This window comes from Pleurodeles waltl, chromosome 12 (assembly GCF_031143425.1).
Source record: "Pleurodeles waltl isolate 20211129_DDA chromosome 12, aPleWal1.hap1.20221129, whole genome shotgun sequence".
Classification (NCBI taxonomy): domain Eukaryota; kingdom Metazoa; phylum Chordata; class Amphibia; order Caudata; family Salamandridae; genus Pleurodeles; species Pleurodeles waltl.
In genome coordinates, this window is record NC_090451.1 from 622,026,094 (window position 1) to 622,045,084 (window position 18,991).

Genomic DNA, 18,991 nt, shown 5'->3' on the forward strand with positions numbered 1-18,991 from the left:
TAATTTAGGCTTTGCCTGACCCTTAACCTGACTATGATTGTGGTTGCTGTTTGACTTAGGGTCACTGCCTAGTCAATCCACAACTCAATTTTTATCTGCATCAAGGAGAAAATCTCTGCTGCGAGATATTTTCTTTTTAAACAGCCCCATAGAGCCAATTACTGCACAAACTAGCCCACAAAGAGAAAACGTGCTACATTTTGCACCCACAAAATTAATGGAATCAACAAAACGTCTCAAAATGTGCAGGTATAAAAAGATTTCCCACTGGCTTTTTATTATGTCCTCATGTGAATAATACCCCAATTATGGAGCTCACAAGGTCATCAAAAGTTGAATTTCCAACTAATTTTCACACTTCATTGCTTATACATTAATGTTCCAGAAATCTAGAATCCTTTATGGAATGTGCAGCATGTTAGCACCAGGAGATGATGATTGAATGTCTCATTTGATGATGTGTAATGGAAAGTCTGTGGCAAATGGTCAACATTGTAAGCTTGTGGTAGTACACAGAGAAGACTCAGGTAAACTTTAAATTGAAAAACATAATTAGGTTGGAATCAACATAAACAATGTATGTTGGGTATCATCTAGATAATATATGTCATTTATTCCCAGTATATTTTGCCGATATTCCATCTCACTGCAAGCACTCCATAAGCACCAGGATACCCTTGCGGATAATCAGTGCTTCATTTGTGCTTGTTGCTTCCGGTGGTGACCACCGGCACTTATTTTTTAGGGTTATTCTTCTGCCTCAAGCATTTGCTGCGAGCAAAAGACACAGATGGGAAAGAGGATGAAGGGGAAAACGAAAAAGCGTCACAAAGGGAGAAAGCAGAAAGCTGCAAGATGGAGCTGAAGGGGCAGGGAGTGGCTTTATATGGATTGAAGAGGCCCGAGATGGCTTCAGGATTACGCCGCCTCGGTGTTCAGCGCTCGAACATTTAATTGCAGCAGCCGCGTGTTTACGAGAAGGGCTTTGGGCACTGGCACCTTTTTAGTTACAAATTAAGCACTGAGGATAATAGTGCTTGTATAAATACAGATAACATAGCATTGCAAAAGTTAGATTTGCTATAGTTTACGGCTAGTTTGTATCCAAAAATAATTGTGGAAAGGTTTTCCTTTGAAAGAGTTATTTATGATCAGTTTAACTTTCTTCCTTCATGCGCAACTTTCAAAACTTTTTTTCTAAAACGTTTTCTAAAATCCAATTTTTTTTAAGAACCTTAAAACTTAACTCTACGTGTTACCTTTATCCTAACCATAACCTTGTTGCTTGCCATAGTCCTGAACTTAACAATAACCTTGACCATGGCTTCTTAACTAACACTAACGCTAACCCTAAATTTGGCTTTAACCCTTAATGACCCCAACACTAACTCTGACCCATCCTGTAACATGACGTTATTCCCCATTTTAACCCAGTTCTTCACACACATGCAAACGCCCATCCCACCAAAGAAGAAAACAATATATTTCTTCTGCCTCTGATACCCGATATTCAGTGGGGTTGCAACTGCAGTGCTGAAAATACTAAACCATACTTTACCTTTTTCTAATAGTATGTTAACTATCTTGGTGACTTTGCTTTATAAATAATTGTTTCCACAATGGAAAGTTCCTTCATGTAAACACTGACATTGACTGTGGTTTCAGTGAATAATGAGATGATGTGGCAGTGCACCTCTCAATGCATCTTTACGGGGGCCGCAGGTGTGTTGTGGGCACAGCGGCAATAGAGAAGATGCTCAAACTTTCAAACAAAACAAGACTGTCTGGACTTACATGGGGGGGGTAAATCTGAGGATAGTAAATGCTGTCCACTAATACCTTGGTTGAGCCTTCGAAAAAAGGAACATTGGCTGTCTTGTTCTTCTGTGGCAACCTGTTGTAAGTAGATACTTCAGAGTGACAGATTATTCGTGCAGTGCAGCGGAGGAAAATAATAAAAAATACGATTACTGTTCTTCATCTCCTTTTCCTTCCGTCCTTACCCAGAGTTGGGTCTCCAATTAGGCACGTCTCTTGTACTAGCTCCATAGGCCCCAAAATAAGAACTGACTCTGTAGGACTTCCATGAAGGCCGAGGCTCGAAGATTTGTGTATGGGCTTCTCTAGATTCCCTTGTGAACATGAACCTCTGAGCTGATGCCAGGGCCTTTGCTACAATATAGTACAGTCATGTACCTGTAAACATAATCAGTTTAAGCTTGAGTACTCTTTCACCTGATGGCACTGTGATGACAGTTGCACTGGTACTTATGTTATTGCTGTTTTTTTTAACCTGTTAAGTATTAACTGTGGGCATCTTGGTTGACCAGGTTCCTCTGCACTTGGCTGAGGGTGGTGCTATCACATGGTTGTGGAGTACTGGGTGGGAGCGGGTTAAAAGACGGCCTTTATATGGATCTAACTTTCCAAGTTTTTCAGCAGTGACAATGCTACTATAAATGGGCCTTCATTAAATCAATAATATGCAACCAGTAAATCAGTCATTGAAAGCATGTTAAAAACCTATATGTTTACTCAATCCTTAAGCCCAAGGCCTAACTCCCAAAAGAGTGCTTCTGCTAAACAAAGTAGCAGAAATAAACACAGGACAGGCACTGTTCCATTGTACAATTGTGAGAAAGCCATCTTTTGGCCTGATCACCCCCATTTTTTTTTTTACTGATACTGGTGGTTGCTGACTCCGGTACCCAGACCCAGGGCCAGTGCGCTGTTTAAAAGTGATATTCAAATTAGGTATAATTATAATTGGATATGACATCCTAACTGTAAGTCCCTACTATACTTTAGGGCATGGAGGTTTAGAGGCCCAGTGTATTTGTCACTTTAGTGTGCACTGCAGTGCTGCCTGCTGGCTGTCATTTTAAGGACAGCCCTGCTTTGCAGGCTACATTTAAAAGTAAATTATATGCAAATTCAGCTTTCGAATTAAAGGTACTTCCAAAGTCTCACACTACCTTATTTTTACATATAAATCACCCCTAAGGTATTTATATGGGAGTGGGTGCCTTGTAACTATAAGCAGGGACCTTATAGAAAGGTTTTATATGCCCAGGTGAGGAAAAAACTGTCAATTTCGTTTTTCCCCATTGTAGTACAGTAGCTCCATAGGCTAACAGAGGAAAACTTTATTAAAGTATACCTATTGTTAGGATAAAGCTAAAATTTTCATTCTTGGACTTAAAATGATAGAATAAATCAAACAATTTGCCATTGTTAGATTTATTCTAACTTTTACAGAAAAGACGCTGTAGAACTTTCCTTTCTGTGAGCCAAAATACAACCTTCCAGCAGCTCTTCTCTGATTGGCCAGACTCTGCCTGGTTGAGCCAAGCTGCCTTAATAAGGTGTGAAGTTGCCTGCATTGAGATAAAGGGACATCTGGTGGGTGGAGATCTGCAAGCTGCAGAGCAAAAGGCAGGAAGGGGGCTGGATAGCCAAATTGGTCTTCAAAGAGAGAATGATAATTAGGACAGGACCCAGGCTCACTCCTACATCCTGCCACCCCAGCCAGGTGGGAGCCCCAGTAATTAGATTAGCAGAGGGGTGAGAGAGGGGGGAGTGTGATGGCTTAGTCAGATCATAACCTCAAGGAGAGTCTTTCTCCATCTTGGATTTTGAAAGAATGGAGCTTCCTGGGATTGACTTTTGCTGCACTGCGCAGGCAGTGGTCACCCGAGAGAGTGGCAAACAATACCTCATTGGTCAGGGGTGCCCCCCTGCTTGTCAGTCCAGGAACATTTAATACACATGGGTGAGTTGCCCAGCAACTCAGATCCCTGCCTGAAACTACAAAGAAAAGAAAGACTGCCCTGCTGGAATCCTAGTCTGCACCCCAAAGGACTGCTCTCTGCATGACACCTGCTGCACACTGAGGAACTACAGGTCTAAAGATTTTGCCTGGCTTCAAGGGATGATGGAGCAGACTCCCTGACAGCAGCAGGTTAACAGAGCTTCACCTGCACCATCTCCATAAAGAGGACCCCAGCTGGATAACCTCCAGTGGCCTATGAAGGAATTGTCCAAGCGCCTTCTCAGAAATGTAGTCCAAACATACCAATGACCACTTCAGAGCATGTAGACCCTTGGACTGGTGCTGTGGACCCCCAGATATCCCTGCCTGGAAGCAAGAAGAAGGACAGCCATGTTGAACCCCTGGACTGCATCAAGAAGGACTGCACACACAAGGACTGCACCTGCTGCACACTCTGGGCTTAAAAAAAAAGGACTTTGCCTGTTTTCTAATAGATTCAGGAGTGGAGTCCCTGTAAGCGACAAGTATAAAGGAGCTACCAAGAGTCACCTGCATCCACTCCTGCCAGAAGAGCCAGCTGGATAGCGTTCAGTGGACTTTTAAGGATTTGGCGAGGTGCATTGTGGGAGTTGTAGTCCCAGAACCCAAGAGGCAAACCAGAGCTTCTCAATCCTTGGCTGGTGTTGTGGACCACTTTCCTGCAACAGGAAACACTACTGGAAGAAAGTGTAAAAATGTTACATCGCGGGCAACTGGAACTCTTGACATTGTCCCGGTCCAGGATGACCTTTTTTAACACTTTGAGCGCTGTTTGCATATAAGCGTTAGTTTTACTTTTAATCTTTAAAAATTCATATCTCTAGTTCTCTACATTGGGTTTTTGTTGTTTTGGTGTTATTTTAAAGATTAAAATATTCCATGATTTTATAAATTGGTGTTAGATTTTTACTGTGTGTTGTGTCTTGCTTATTTAATGTATTGGTGTTTTTAAATGCTTTACACACCAGTCTCCTAAGTTATGCCTGCCTGCTCGTTGCCAGCTACCAGGGGTTGAGCACGGAATTAATTTACTGAGCCCTTGACTGGACCTTATATTGTGATTGTGCCCTTATTACTAGTGGTGGGTGCCTACCAACTCCTACTAATAAACCACCTTCCAACAAGAATGATATAATGTACATGAGATCCAGTATTGATCAGCAAAGTCAATGGGGCATTACCATGCCCACTATTCATTAAAAAGGGCCATATGATACACATTCATGAAGTTAAAAAAAAAACACCATTTGAAATTTGGACAAATCAACCAGCTGGTATCTTCAAATGTTAATCCATGAGACCTGCTATATGGTCCAGTGCCCTCATTTACAGTAAAAGGTGCCTTGAGGAAGGTTCTTTTACTAGTAAGTGAAAACTGATTAGCAAAGAATAGCCATGGGTCTATCACCTTCACTGTTGCTCTAATTGGCGCACCTAAAAATCAAAGGGCAGTTACAATTGAAAAAATTGAAAAAAGAAATGTAATCTTATTCCAGTTTCTGCTGCATATTAGCTGTGTGCTGCAAAATGCACAAAGCTTCGGTAAATTTAAATAAACTCTATTCCTCATCAAGAAGAAGTTTTTATGTGCTAGTCCTTCTCTCCAGACAAGATTGCCCTCTTTAACACAGCATGGGAGACTTACAGTTATGTCGGGTACAGTCATGTCATCACGCAATGCAACCCACATCTCTTCAGAGACTCATACAGGAAAGTGTTCGCAAACACTCCTGACTGTAGGACTCCAAAGAAATTGGAAAACTGAGAGGTGGATCAAAGGAAAACTCAGGAGAAGTGTGGCTAGCGATTTAAGTTCGAATCAAAATGGTTCCTATAAGTTCCCTTTCCAGATTCACTAAGATCAAACATTAATGATTTGGATATTATAGGAACCCCCATTTCTCTCAGGTGTGTCACTAAAGGACTCTTCTAAGTCTAGATTCTCTGAATCTCTGTACCGCAGTGTCTCATGGATGCAGCATGGAGGATTCACCTCATGAGCTTTCTCAAAGAAACTGAAGTCGGCCATGTACTTCCCACTGGGTGAGACAGAGATGAGCAGGGTGAACTTGTAACCCCACAGTATTTATTTTGGTAAATAGGAGGTTTGCACTTGGCAGGTTGAGCTATTTTAGCCAAAAAGGTCTCAGTGATGAAAATTTCCATCACGGTCGTCGGAACTAGTTGGCCGATGAGTAATATCATGGCGAAAGGACTTTCTTCGCTGATATATCACAAACAATATGCAATGGTGATCTGAGACTCTAGGGAGAAAAAGAAGGTGCCTGTTAATGCGTGAACTTGCATGACACAGGGTGTTTGATTTCAGTGTGCATCAAACTCCAAGAGGTCCCAAAGCAACAAGTCCGCCAAGTACCAAATAATGCCAAAAACAAACTAGGTGCCGGGGGACTCTGCTGAGAAGAGGAGCAGTTTGTACCTCCATTGCATGTCAATGAAAGTTGTTCACAGGTCCTTACGGAACAGGAAGCCTTTTCAGTGATGTGGTCCAAACGCATGTTGCTGTGGCCATCTTTTGTCATCAACTGCTTCTTACACAGGCCTGAACCCCTCAGTGCCCGACTGTCCGTCTGTGTGGTCAGGTTGTAGTATATCGTGCCTCTAGTCATCTAGAAAACAGGAGAGTAGACGACCAATTAATGCATGGATTCTAGGTTTATATAGATTGCATTTCCATTCAGAGTACTGGACCACAGTTAAATGAGTACAAACTGGGGCAAAATTATGAAATACGATGGACTATGAAACAAACCTAAATCTAGAGATCACAGCACAGGATATATTAATCATAAGATAGGAAAGGAGTCACCAGGCTTTTAAGCATGGTTTTAAGTTAAGACAAGAGCAGCAAAACAGTAATAAACACAGCATTCCAAAGAGAAAAGCAAAAGAAAGATACTAAGCAAAACTACAGGGATAGTGGCCTGAAAAAATGTAAGTGATAAGGACGAACAACAGCACCAAGTAAACTGGCAAAATCATATAAGGGCAAGATTACAGACCCTGACTAATAACATCCCAGAAAACAATCAATAATGGCAATGGTGGTAATAAATTGATTATCAGTGTATCACCCTATTTAGAGACTGCCTGGTAGAAATGGGAAGTAACCAGTGGTAATAGAGTTACTGCCGATCATTCCCCACGTCTGTTAAGTCAACTGAAAGCAGCTGCAGAGAATGCAAGAAATATCCCCACTTCATAAGAATTTCCATGTATGTTGTAACTACGTGGAGATAAACAATTATTTGTTAACCTGGTTACAGAACATTCGACCAGCATTCCAAAAATGTTAGAAAGGGCTTTGCCTAAAAATCATACTGCCTCGTTGAGACAGGTGCAAAGTAAGACAATGTTTTTTTCATTTCATGTGTGCTACACAGAACAGCCCACACCCAAAGTGTGAAAATAACAAAATAAAAAGTCTAGACATAGAAGTTTGTAGTGGGAGGAGACCCTTCCACCCCGTTGCAAAAGCGCGTGTGAGGCACGTGGCAGCCTTAGAGGCTGACCTAGGGGAAGAGAGTAGCAGCAAGCAGGCCTTATTTAGTCAACAGAGCTCTATATTGCGGTCTCCTCTTGGCACAAAGCAGTCCTGGAACTTTCATTTCTTCACTATTTTTGTAAACCTGCCTCCTAGTGTCGGAGGCACGAGCAGAATAGTGGACCTTAAGAATGACGTACACAAACAACTGTGAAGACTTTACTGTCATTATATAGAGACATGCCAATGGGTACTTCGCAAACTGTGTCAGTTTCATTACTGTTGTATTTAGCGTAATATGTAGTTTCATTAGAATATTGGGGGGGGTGAGAACATTGGGATGGGAGTGTTCTAGGTCAGTTACCATTTGTGTTAGCCCCGGCCTGATCGCTTGAATTCAACATGGAATGAAGCTTCAAATATACACTGCATTATGTGTGTCCTTCAATACAACTTCAGCAGTGGCAACAAGGGAACAACCGGACCAGCTTGACCATAAATGAGAAGTGGGGCAAACGTGAATTATCATTTGGTGGACTGTAGAAACGTGTCTGATTCACACTACATACGATGTGTGTCGGAAGAATTTTATCTGATACGGCTCCTGGATCTGCAATGGTAAGGCTTCCCGGTGCCTTGAATTGTAGGGGTATTTATTATTTTAATTTATTGTACCTGAATCACAACAGTCATTGAGAGTGCTCTCCTGTTTGTGCATGTGTTCTGAGCGCAGAGACTTGCAAGCTCTTGTGAGTCTTCAAAGCAGCGGTCACGCGCTGATACCGTGTAAGCTGCCAATGGAGGGGCCCGCGGGAAGCAAGAGCAACGCTCTAGTCTTCCCGCGGGTCATTTCGGGAAAGGACATGACGGCGAGGGACAGGGATTGGGAAAAAGGTAAGTGGGGGCGGGTCTAGGGGGAGGAAATAAAAGGGGTTGGGGGTGGAGGGACCGGCCTCTTTTCCACGCTCCCATCGCGCGTTTTAATTTGGAGTTGGCCGGTCCCTGGGGATCTTTCATAGTGGGAGTTTGTGGTGCAGGTAGGCTGGGGTTTAGGGCAGGGAAGAGGTATATGGGCTTCTGCCTTTGGGTTAATACTAGGGGTCCGGGGCACGCTTTTAGCCCGCGCGGCCCCCTTCACAATTACTGGGGCGGCCATGCGCTCCTTTCGAGCGGCCGCCACCAACCCCCCCCTTTTCAGGAACAAGACATGCGTTTGCTGGCCAGCAGGCCTGCACTCGCGGCTCCACCACCGCAGTAACAAGTGGCTGTTTTGAGCCACTGCGGCCCCCTGGGGGCCCCGACAGCAGGCTTCCCCCCCCCCTTTTTTTCTGGGGGCTCGACATTTTCAAGTCATTCAGCGGCGGTCCAGATGGTCTGGCTCCGACCGCGTGGGGCTCAAAAATAAAATAAAAATTATCAGTAAGAAGATAATGGTAAGTTTAAATTAGAGCATTATGTTTCAGGCATAGGCTGGTTAACTATAATTAAATAGGAGGGGGAGATCACACATTAAGGCGTGAGGCCCTTGCCACAGGCCTTCAGGGCCCAATTAAGCGAGTTAGGGCCAATAAAGGCCGCCCCCCCCCAAAAAAAAAAAAAAAAAATTATTATTATGAAAAGTAATAGATACAATTTTGTACAGGGAGGCTATTACGCAAGGAAAAATTAACACGCTCACAGGCCCCCTCCCCTCTGGCCAGGCCCCACGTCAAGACCCTGGGAGGCGGCAGGTTACGCAAGGCCCACGTATCCCTTATCAACACTCCCTTGGTGGGCCGCAGCAAGGGGGCACAGGCAGGCAAGTGTAGGAGGGACCCCCGCCCCGGACATGTCCGTTCCAAGCGGCCGGCAGCCGGAGAGGCCAGCAGACAGTACAGGCAATGTAGGAACCATGCCCCAAGACAGAGGAAGGGGCAGCTGGGTACGGGTCCCGAGCGGAAGGGGACAGGAAGTCGAGGAGGATAGTGGTTTAGGTAGCACGATGGGAGCCAGTGGCGCATACGGCCATGCGGCGCGCGGAAGGTCAATGCCAACGCAAGAGGTTGGTAGAAAGAAGGCAATACCAAAGGGGTGCAATACGGCCCCGGCACGTTGGTCAGAAGCGCTAGAGGGGCCTCCTGCGGCCTTCTCTACTCCGCAGGATCGGGGACAACACAGAATGGCGGACGCCATGTGGGTCAAGATGACATGTCTAATAAATGCATGAGGATGAGTGGGAGTGTTTGAAAAACGGATGTGTGTGAATAGGAAGTGCTGGAACTGGACTATGAATAGGTTTCTGGAAGAATGGGAAGAGGGGGAGATCTGGGAAACAGAGGTACACAGCATAAGGGGGAGGGGAAGAGGACGCAGGAGCGGCGCAACCCCTCTCTCCGTTTCTATTTTTAGGAGCGGGACAACAGCATGGGTCCACATGAAAGAAGGCAGGACCAAGCACGGGGCCGAGGGGCCCAGAAGGTTTCGCGGCTTTCGGCTACATGTGGAAGAGGTAAAGGGCAATGGTGGTAGGTTTGGGGGACGGCGAAAAGGGGATGTCATTTCAACTTACAAGTCCGTTGGGGTGGGGGAAGGTTCGACAGTTGACACACTGCTGCGAGCCAGAGCTACCACTGAGGGCGAGGGCGGGGACAAGACAGCAGGAGAGAAGTCAGGCACAGGAGAGTAGGAAGGAGGAGAACACACGAAGAGGCTACCCTATAGCGGTCTGGTTATGCCATTGTGCTCACACGTAGCGGAAAAAGCGAAGGCAAGAATATGGAGACCCGATTATGTAGACGTTTTTAAACTATTACATAAGGACATACAAGCCAAAGGAGGGTCTAAGGAAGAGGAGTAGGAGTTGGCCCGTAGGCCGAGGGTGCCAATTAATATGGACCTCAGGTTTTTAACTTTGCAAGCATTCATTGCGAGAAATACCTTGACATAGGCTATAGCGCTATTTAAATACATGGACATCATTAAGCCATGGGGGGGATGTAGACCCAGAATTATGGATGCAGTGGATGACATCATCACAATCCGCAGCAGCCAGTGGGTTACCGGTGGTATATAAGCCGTTTCAGGCACGTCCAGCCCCGGGGGGGAGGGGCAAAGAACAACATTTAACACGACAGGAGCGTGCGGGAATTTCAACAAGGGTTTCTGCTCCAGACATCCTTGTAAAAATGAAACATGACTGCTCCAAGTGCGGGGGCCGTCACCAGGTTACTCAATGATTTTTCACTCTCCAGTCCCTCCGTACAACGGAGGGCGGCAAAAGGCAGAGGGACACAGGGCGCTACTGCTCCAAAGGGGGCCTACGCCAGTTAGGTTAGTTTATTTTACCAGGGCTGCGTATATACACGGATAGGGCAGCTGCTTTGAGTTAGCAGAAGGGTTTCAAGAAGGTTTCAGGGTCAGTTATCACGGCCCACGGGTGAGACACTGGGCAGACAACTTGCGGTCTGCAAAGGAATTACCACAGGTGGTAAGGAAAAATCTGGACAAGGAACGGTCATTGGGCAGAATTGCGGGCCCGTTTTTTATGAGTGGCCAAGTCAGATTTTGATGATATCCCCGCTGGGAGTCGTGCCGAAGAAGGCCCCGGGTGAAATCAGGTTGATACATCACCTCTCATGGCCGGAGGGCACATCTGTTAACGATTTCATGGCAGCGGAAGACACCAGACTGGAGTATGCATATGTGGATGATGCCGTAAAATTGGTCAGGGCGTGCGGCCATGGGGCAGAACTGGAAAAATGCGATATACAATCAGCTTTCAGGCTATTGCCGATACACCCAAAGGATTTTTTGATTTGCTGGGGGTGCAGCTTGAAGGGGCAATCTATGTGGACAGGGTCCTGCCCATGGGTCGCGCGTTGTTTGAAGCTTTTAGCACCTTCATGCAGTGGGTCTTAGTCAAGAGTAGTGGGCATTATGCAGTGACCCATTATTTGGATGACTTCCTTTGCAGGAAGGAAGGGTTCGTGGGGAGTGCCGGACGACTCTGGAAGATTTTCAGGATATGGCACAGCAGATGGGAGTGCCGTTGGCACCCAGAAAGACCAAAGGCCCCTCATAGGTTCTCACCTTTCTGGGTAGGGATTTAAGACTCCAGTATAATGACGGCCAGATTACCGGCACAGGCAGTAACGGAGATGCTGTTTTTCTTGGTCACGGTGATAGGAAGCACGAAAAACTATTCGAGACAGCCCAGAAGCGGTTGGGGTACCTTAACTTTGCTTGTAGGACAGTTAAAGGGGGGAGGACGTTTTGCAGGTGATAAGGGTTGTACATGTCAGGCGCAGTTTTGCCACACCACAGAATAAGAGGGTCAAGGGGACTCGGAAGATGTTAAGGTGGGAAATATTTCTGAAACAATTAATTGGGGTATCCAGGTGGTTCTGGGAAGAAGAGACAGTATGGCAGGTGCAGATATTTTCAGATGCGGCAGGAGCGCATGGTTTTAGAGATTTTCGGGGATGGAAGATGGTGCCCGGAGGCGTGACCAGCATTTTGGTGACAACTAAGGAGGAGCATTGCTTTTCTGTGAATTATTTTCCCTTTCTGGTGGCCATGGCAGTATGGGGGCGCGAGTTAGCAAATAGGACAGTTTTCTTCAGAACCAACAACATGGCTGTCGTGGAGTTAGTAACGGACAGAAAGCGAGGGATGTGAAGGTTTTTGCGCTGGTTGCGCCGATTCATGTTGCAGGGCTGATCTCTGAATTGTGATCTTTAAAGCTGTCCATATACCAGGAGTTGTCAACGAGATTGCGGTTTCCCTGTCCCGTTCACAGTGGCAGCGTTTCTGCAACCTGCCGTCAGGAACGGAGCGGACCAAGACAGCGGTCCCAGCAGACAATTGGGAATGGGGGTTATGATGATCACGGGTGGGTGGAGATGTCTTTAGCGAACTCCACTCGGCGAAGTTACCGGCCGGCCTGGGTTGGGGTTTTTCAGTTTTTGAGCGGATACCTGAAAGTTTTTTGGGGCAGAGTGACAAACAGCTAGAGCATCAGGTGTTTTGAGTTTTTGTACTGTGCATGATTCAGAGAGTTTATCAGCGGCCACTATTGGGGGTAAACTGGCAAGTGGATCTTTTTATGGCAATTGTTTTTGATCACGACCCAGCAAGAAAGGATCTGTTAGAAGATTGTTAAAAGGTTGGGGCAGAATCAGAGCGGTGGGGGGTAGAACGGCCAGGGAACCCATTGATTTTGAGTAGTTGCTAGAGTTGTTACACGAATTGCTGGTATGTTGCGCAGATGAATACGAGCTAGCACTTTTTCCGCTTAGGCAGGGTGGATGTTTTTGGAGCTTTTAGTCAATCCTCACGGTTGTCAAATAAGGAAGCCGGGGTTTTTGTGCACAGATCAAGGTCCAAGCTCACTAGTTTTCAGCTCTTACGAGTGCTGAGGATGGCGTTGGGACGTGTGGGCCGCCGGGCCATGGTTTTTTGGCACGCATTCGTTTAGGATTGGGGCAGCTACGGCCGCAGCGCATTTGGGTTGGAACTGGGCAAAATATCAAGGCGAGAGTCCGCTAGCGATCAAGGTGTTGTGAACTTTAAGTTAAGACCCTGAAAGGTGGGGCGATACAGTTGGAAGGGGTTTTAGAAGGGGGGGGGGTTGTTCTGTCAAAAAACACAGGTTACAGTTATTTTTCCATTGCAGGAGATGCGTTTGGTCCATCACAGAGCAAGATGGTTACATGGCTGGTCGGCCATTCATTTGTCCACTGGGCAGCGAAGTTCGCGGAGAAACCAGATATATGGTGGGGTCCTGGGACTATCCAGCAGGCGGCACGAGGAGCTATGGTGGGAAAAGAGCAGAAGGCGGTGGGGTAACCTGCTTCCTTTCATCACTGCTAATTTATTGAACTGGGGATGTTGCGGAATTGTTAATCATACATTTGGGAGAGGATGGCCTTGTGAAATTGTCAGAACTCACACTACTGCAACACATGCAGAGGGATTTGGAGATTTTCAAGCAAAAATGGCATGGTACATACTTGGGTGGATAGAATTTGTTCCACGTAGAGGGTGGAGAGGGGCAGTTAAGTATGGAGCCATGGAGCGGGCTCGAAGGAGTAAAGGTTTTTTGCTGGGCGCAAGGGTTAAAAATTACTGAAACACGAGAACATTACAGAGCAGGAGGTTGCACTGTTCAGAAACGATGGTGTTCACCTGTTCACAATGGGAAACGCATAATATCTGACAGATCTGAGACTGCTGGTGGAAGATTTGTGGGGAGAAAATTTGTGGATTACAAACAAGAAATGAGAAGTACTGGGTCGCAGTATCGTGGCCTTTGGGGGGGTGGGGTAGCAAAACGTCAAATGGGTTTGTGCTGGTTGGCAGTAGATGGGGGAGGGTGGTGAGTCAGATGCGGGCTTGGCCACCCTTCCAGGGAATAAACAAGCAGGTGAAGGCTCTGAGTGGGGTTACGCACGAACCAAATGGGGCATGAAAGGAAAAGGGGAGTGCGTAGCGGAATGGAAACGAGATAAGGGTTTGAAGGAGAAGGATGAGCGAGGAGATGTTAATAGGAGGGCATTATTAAAGTTACGGTTACGTTTGAAAGTTAATGGTTATGTTACTTATGCAATCCTGTCCTAATAAATGACCTTTTACACTAAAACAGCTGTCACTGAATTATTTCCCGATGGAGGGGCCCGTGGGAAGCAAGAGCAACGCTCTAGTCTTCCCACGGGTCATTTCGGGAAAGGAAGTGACGGCGAGGGACAGGGATTGGGAAAAAGGTAAGTGGGGGCGGGTCTAGGGGCAGGAAATAAAATGGGTTGGGGGTGGAGGGACCGGCCTCTTTTCCGCGCTCCCATCGCGCATTTTAATTTGGCCTCCCACCCACTCAGCGATTGGAAGGACGGAAGTTAGAGTCGAATAGCAAGGGGGGTGGGAAATTGTCAGTTAGGGCAGGTTGCAGGGGTGAGCGAGCAGTAGATGGGGGAGGGTGGTGAGTCAGATGCGGGCTTGGCCACCCTTCCAGAGAATAAACAAGCAGGGGAAGGCTCTGAGTGGGGGTATGCACAAACCAAATGGGGCATGAAAGGAAAAGGGGAGTGCGTAGGGGAATGGAAACGAGATAAGGGTTTGAAGGAGAAGGATGAGCGAGGAGATGTTAATAGGAGGGCGTTATTAAAGTTACGGTTACGTTTGAAAGTTAATGGTTATGTTACTTATGCAATCCTGTCCTAATAAATGACCTTTTACACTAAAACAGCTGTCACTGAATTATTTCCCGACATTGTATTTTGCAATGTGAATCTTCGATGGAAGCGGCGCTTAGATGTAACTTCTTCTAATCGCTTACCTTCTTCTGAGACTCCGTATATACGATTAAATCGATCAGAAACTCTGCGTTAAAGAAGGAATGAGTGCTAAGTGTTAGAAGGAATTGGTGATTGTATCATCCTAAACATACACTGAACCTGGGAAAATTATTAAAAGAACAAGCTTTATTCATTAAGGAACATTGGTGACTACTTTTGTTATATTAATTTATTATTTTAGGATATCGCAAACAACAGTGACTACTTTATTATGTAAGTTTGTTGTGTTAAAGAAAAACAAAAGGAACACATTGTAAGCAACTACTTGTGACAGAGTTGTCATATATTGCATTGCAGTTTTTGGTCATTGTGCTTTAGTTGTTTGGGGTCATCATGTAATTTATTATACCTCCACACATTTTTACCCACTCCAGAGAAACCTATTGTGTCATGGGGGGATTGGTGAGATGAACTTGAAGTGTATCTGGAGCCTTTGGGTGGTGAAATGTTTGTAGTTAAGGTAAAATTAGCTTTATTGAAGCAGAATTTGGGGGTGGAGGGCAGGAAAGTATTGAAGATATTGCCACCATTTGGAACTCACAGTAAGGTAGGGGACAACAGATCAACGGATGAGGAAGTGGTTGGCAAATTTGTATCTGCCATGAAAGCACTGGAAGATAACTATGGAAAAAATGGAGTTCTGTGGGAGAAAGACACACGTTTTTCTCTTGTGCACAGTTACCATGTGAAATGATTAATCAGTATGTGGCTGTCTTGTGAACCTTGGCTGCGACATGTTAATTTAAGGAACTGTATGATCAGATATTTTGGGACCAATTGATCAATCACATGTCAAACATGAAAATAAAGGAGAAGCTACTGGACTTAAAGGAACCGTTATTAGAAACATCCATAATGATGACTAAAAGTATAGAAATACCACCTGTAGCATACATTAATAAAAAGTAAGTGATAGTGGGTATGGGACCAAAGGTAGAATCTACATTGCATGTTATGGTTAAAACCACAGGGAGAAAATAATTTACATTGAAAACCACAATAGGTAATGGGGGAAAATGTTTTTATAGTTTTGGGAGTATAAACCATTTAGTGACTGCTGGAAATTGTCCTGCTACTAAGGTAAAGTGTTATAATTGCCTGAGAATGGGACACTTTCCCAGAGTGTGTAAGCAAGGTTGTACAAGTTCAAAAGATAGTTGTGAATGTGTTGTTGGAAATCTTTGATGTAACCTACGAAACAGAACAGAAAGTAAAAACAAAGGTGGAACTGTATCATAGACCAAAATGCATGGTGGAAGTGGGTGGAATGGAAATTGCAATGTGGGCTGACTCTTGTTCACTATAGAGCTTGGTAGGTGAGAAAACATTGAGCAAATTGAACGGGTTAAAATTACACAAAACTGATGTGATACCTGAGGGTTAGTGTGGAATAAAATTGCCTGTGATGGGTTGCTTCAAAGCAGAGTTAAGCTTCAAGGACTGCTGGGGGCCAGGTGTAAGTGGTAAAACAAAAAGGAAGCACTTTATTGGGGTGGCATGAGCAAAAAGTCTTTAGTATCATCGTACTTCCTCATGCTGGAGACCAAGTTTTGATTTTTGGCCAAGGTGAAACACAAGGATGGGTAAACCCATTTCCTTAGTTGTTTGGACACGAGTTGCATATTTAAATGATTTCAGACCCAGAATTAGACTAAAGAAAGATGCTATCCCACCTGTGTACAAGGTGCCAAATATCCTGAAGTGAGGTAAACAGGTTGACCCAGAGCAACAGCATTGAACCAATGAGGTCTCAGAATGGCTGAGTCCAGTTGTGATGGACTGAATAGGAAAACTCGGATGTGCGTCAACCTAAGAGAGCTTAACAAAAAGATATGGGTGGTTCGCCATTCCTTACCCAACATAAATGAAATGTTGGCCAGTGTGAAGGAGGGAAGGTACTGTTCAACGCTGGACCTGTCAAGTGCGTACCATCAGATTAAATTGCACCATGGCTATAAACATTTGACCTCATTTATAACAACAGAAGGTGCATGCCATTTTGTGGGTATGCCTTTTTGGCTGGCTTCTGCCGCCACTGTCTTTCAAAGGATTATGCAACAGTTATTGGGAGGTTTGGAGAATGTGAAATATTTTGAGGATGATGTGTTGTTGTGGGGAGCAGATAAAGGTAGTCATGAAGAATTACTGAGAAAGGTGCTTGCGTCCTGGAGGGGGCAAGTTTTACTGTGGAGATCGAGAAGTATACGTTTGCTGTGGAGGAGGTGGAGAATCTGGAACATAATATTTCAAAAAATGGTGTGAGAACATAGATCAAACTTATGGAAGGTCTTCAGGAAAAACTATGCCCCCAGGATAAGTTAAAGATCTTTCTTTGGTCGTCTAGCAGAACACTATGCTAAGTGTGTTAAACACTTTTCCAACAACATCCAACCGATGAAATTCTTGAAGAAGGGTCAGAAATTCAAATGTTCACAAGAATGCCAAGAAGTGTTGAAAGGATCAAGATCGGTATTGTGAATGCTGTGGAACTCAAACCTTTTAATGCTCATGAACATACAATTGTGGCTACGGATGCCAGCATGCATGGTCTGTGGGCTGTGCTAAAACAAATGTACAAAGGACATGAAAGGGTGGTGGCTTTTGATTCAAGAACATTAAAGGATGCTAAAATAAATTATTCTACAATAGAGAAGGAAGCTTTAGCTTGTTGGTGGGGTGTACATCAGTTCAGATATTATGTGTGGGGTACTGAATTTGAGTAAGGACAAACACAAACCAACAATAAACATTTTACTACGAAGGGGGCCAATAAACCACCCGCTGTGTTGCAAAGTAATTGGATAGGTTGCAGGAGTACACTTTTGTCACCAAATAGGTTCCAGAAGTTAGCAATGTCAACGCTGACTGCCTACAGAGATTACCAATGTGTGTGGAGTCAGATGATGTGGAAAATGCTGAGGATGACTGAATGGTGGAAGTGGTGGAAGGTGAAGAATGAAGGCTATGTCTGCGAATGAGTGGGCGCAAGGTTTACAGGGTGATAAGGAAATTCAAAAGATTGTTGAGTTGTAACCACGCAGGAGATGATGCCACAGAAATAAGTAATTACAAACTTGTATGGCATGAGTTGTCCTTTCAAAATAGTGTCTTGAGAAGAGAAGACTGGTTGTTAGTGCTGTTGGTGTTGCATGAGAGAGTTTTGAGCACAATGCATGAGAGGATTGGGGGGTGTGTGGTATGAAGAGAAGAGTGTAGGAAGATTTCTGGTAGCCAGGTTTGGATATGGATGTTGAAAGATTTGTGAGGGGATGTGTGTTTTGTGCATGAAGGGATAAATGCCATAAAGTGACATAGACACCAGTATTAACTATTGAGTTTACGGAAAGAGTGTGGCCAAAGGGGGACATGGATGTGTGTGGTCCATTTGAGTTGCCAAACACCAGTAGAAAGCATGCAATTATACTTAAGCATTATCATTCAAATGACCAGAGATAAGACTGGAAGGGAAGGTAAAATCTAGAGCCATAATTTATTATTGGGAGGAAATATTCAGGAAAGAAGGATATTCCGAAGAGTTACTCGCAAAAAATGGTACACAGTTTATATCAGAGGAGTTTGAGAAGTATTTGGAGTACTGTGGGGTAAAGCATTGAGCATCCTTGTGAAAATGCTTTGTGTGAGAGGTTTAATAGGGTGTTAGGGGAAAATATGCAATTGTCTTTGTAGAACGGGGTTGAACTAGAGAGATAAGATTAAAAAAAAATGCTTGGAATTATAGAACAACGCCACATTCTACCACAGAAGAGTTAACTTTTGTATTGTTGAAAGGTCAGAGACCTTCTATCAAAAAGGTTCTTGGATGGATGAATTGTGAAAAAGTGAGACATGTTGCAAAGACTGAGTTGAGGAGGAAGGTGAATGAAAAGCAATTGAAATATGCTCCCGGTGAATCTCAAGTGTGGAAAGAGAAAGATTGTGTGTTTAAGGAGGGTGATTATGTGAGGTGTAGATGGTTTGCTGGAGTGAGGAAAGGTGCTTCTAAATGGTCTGCACTGAGAAAAGGAAGGGCATTTGGGAAATGTATACAGTGATGTTGCAGGATCAAGAGATGGAATATGAGGAATGTGGTGAAATGTGGTAAGAATGAAGTTGGATCATGGAAAGACCAGACATCTCAACTGGAGGGACAATTGAATGCTAGTTCAGAACAACTAGATGTCCAAGAGAAGTGGTCATCAAAGGAGAACACAAGTGAAGCTGAGGGAGTATGTGTGAAGTTCTGCTCATCAGCAAATATTTCCTAATATAAGAGAATGTGTTAGACAAACTGTAGCATTTGTGTAGGCAAAATTGTTTAGGCAACTGGATGTTAAAGGGACTATTGCA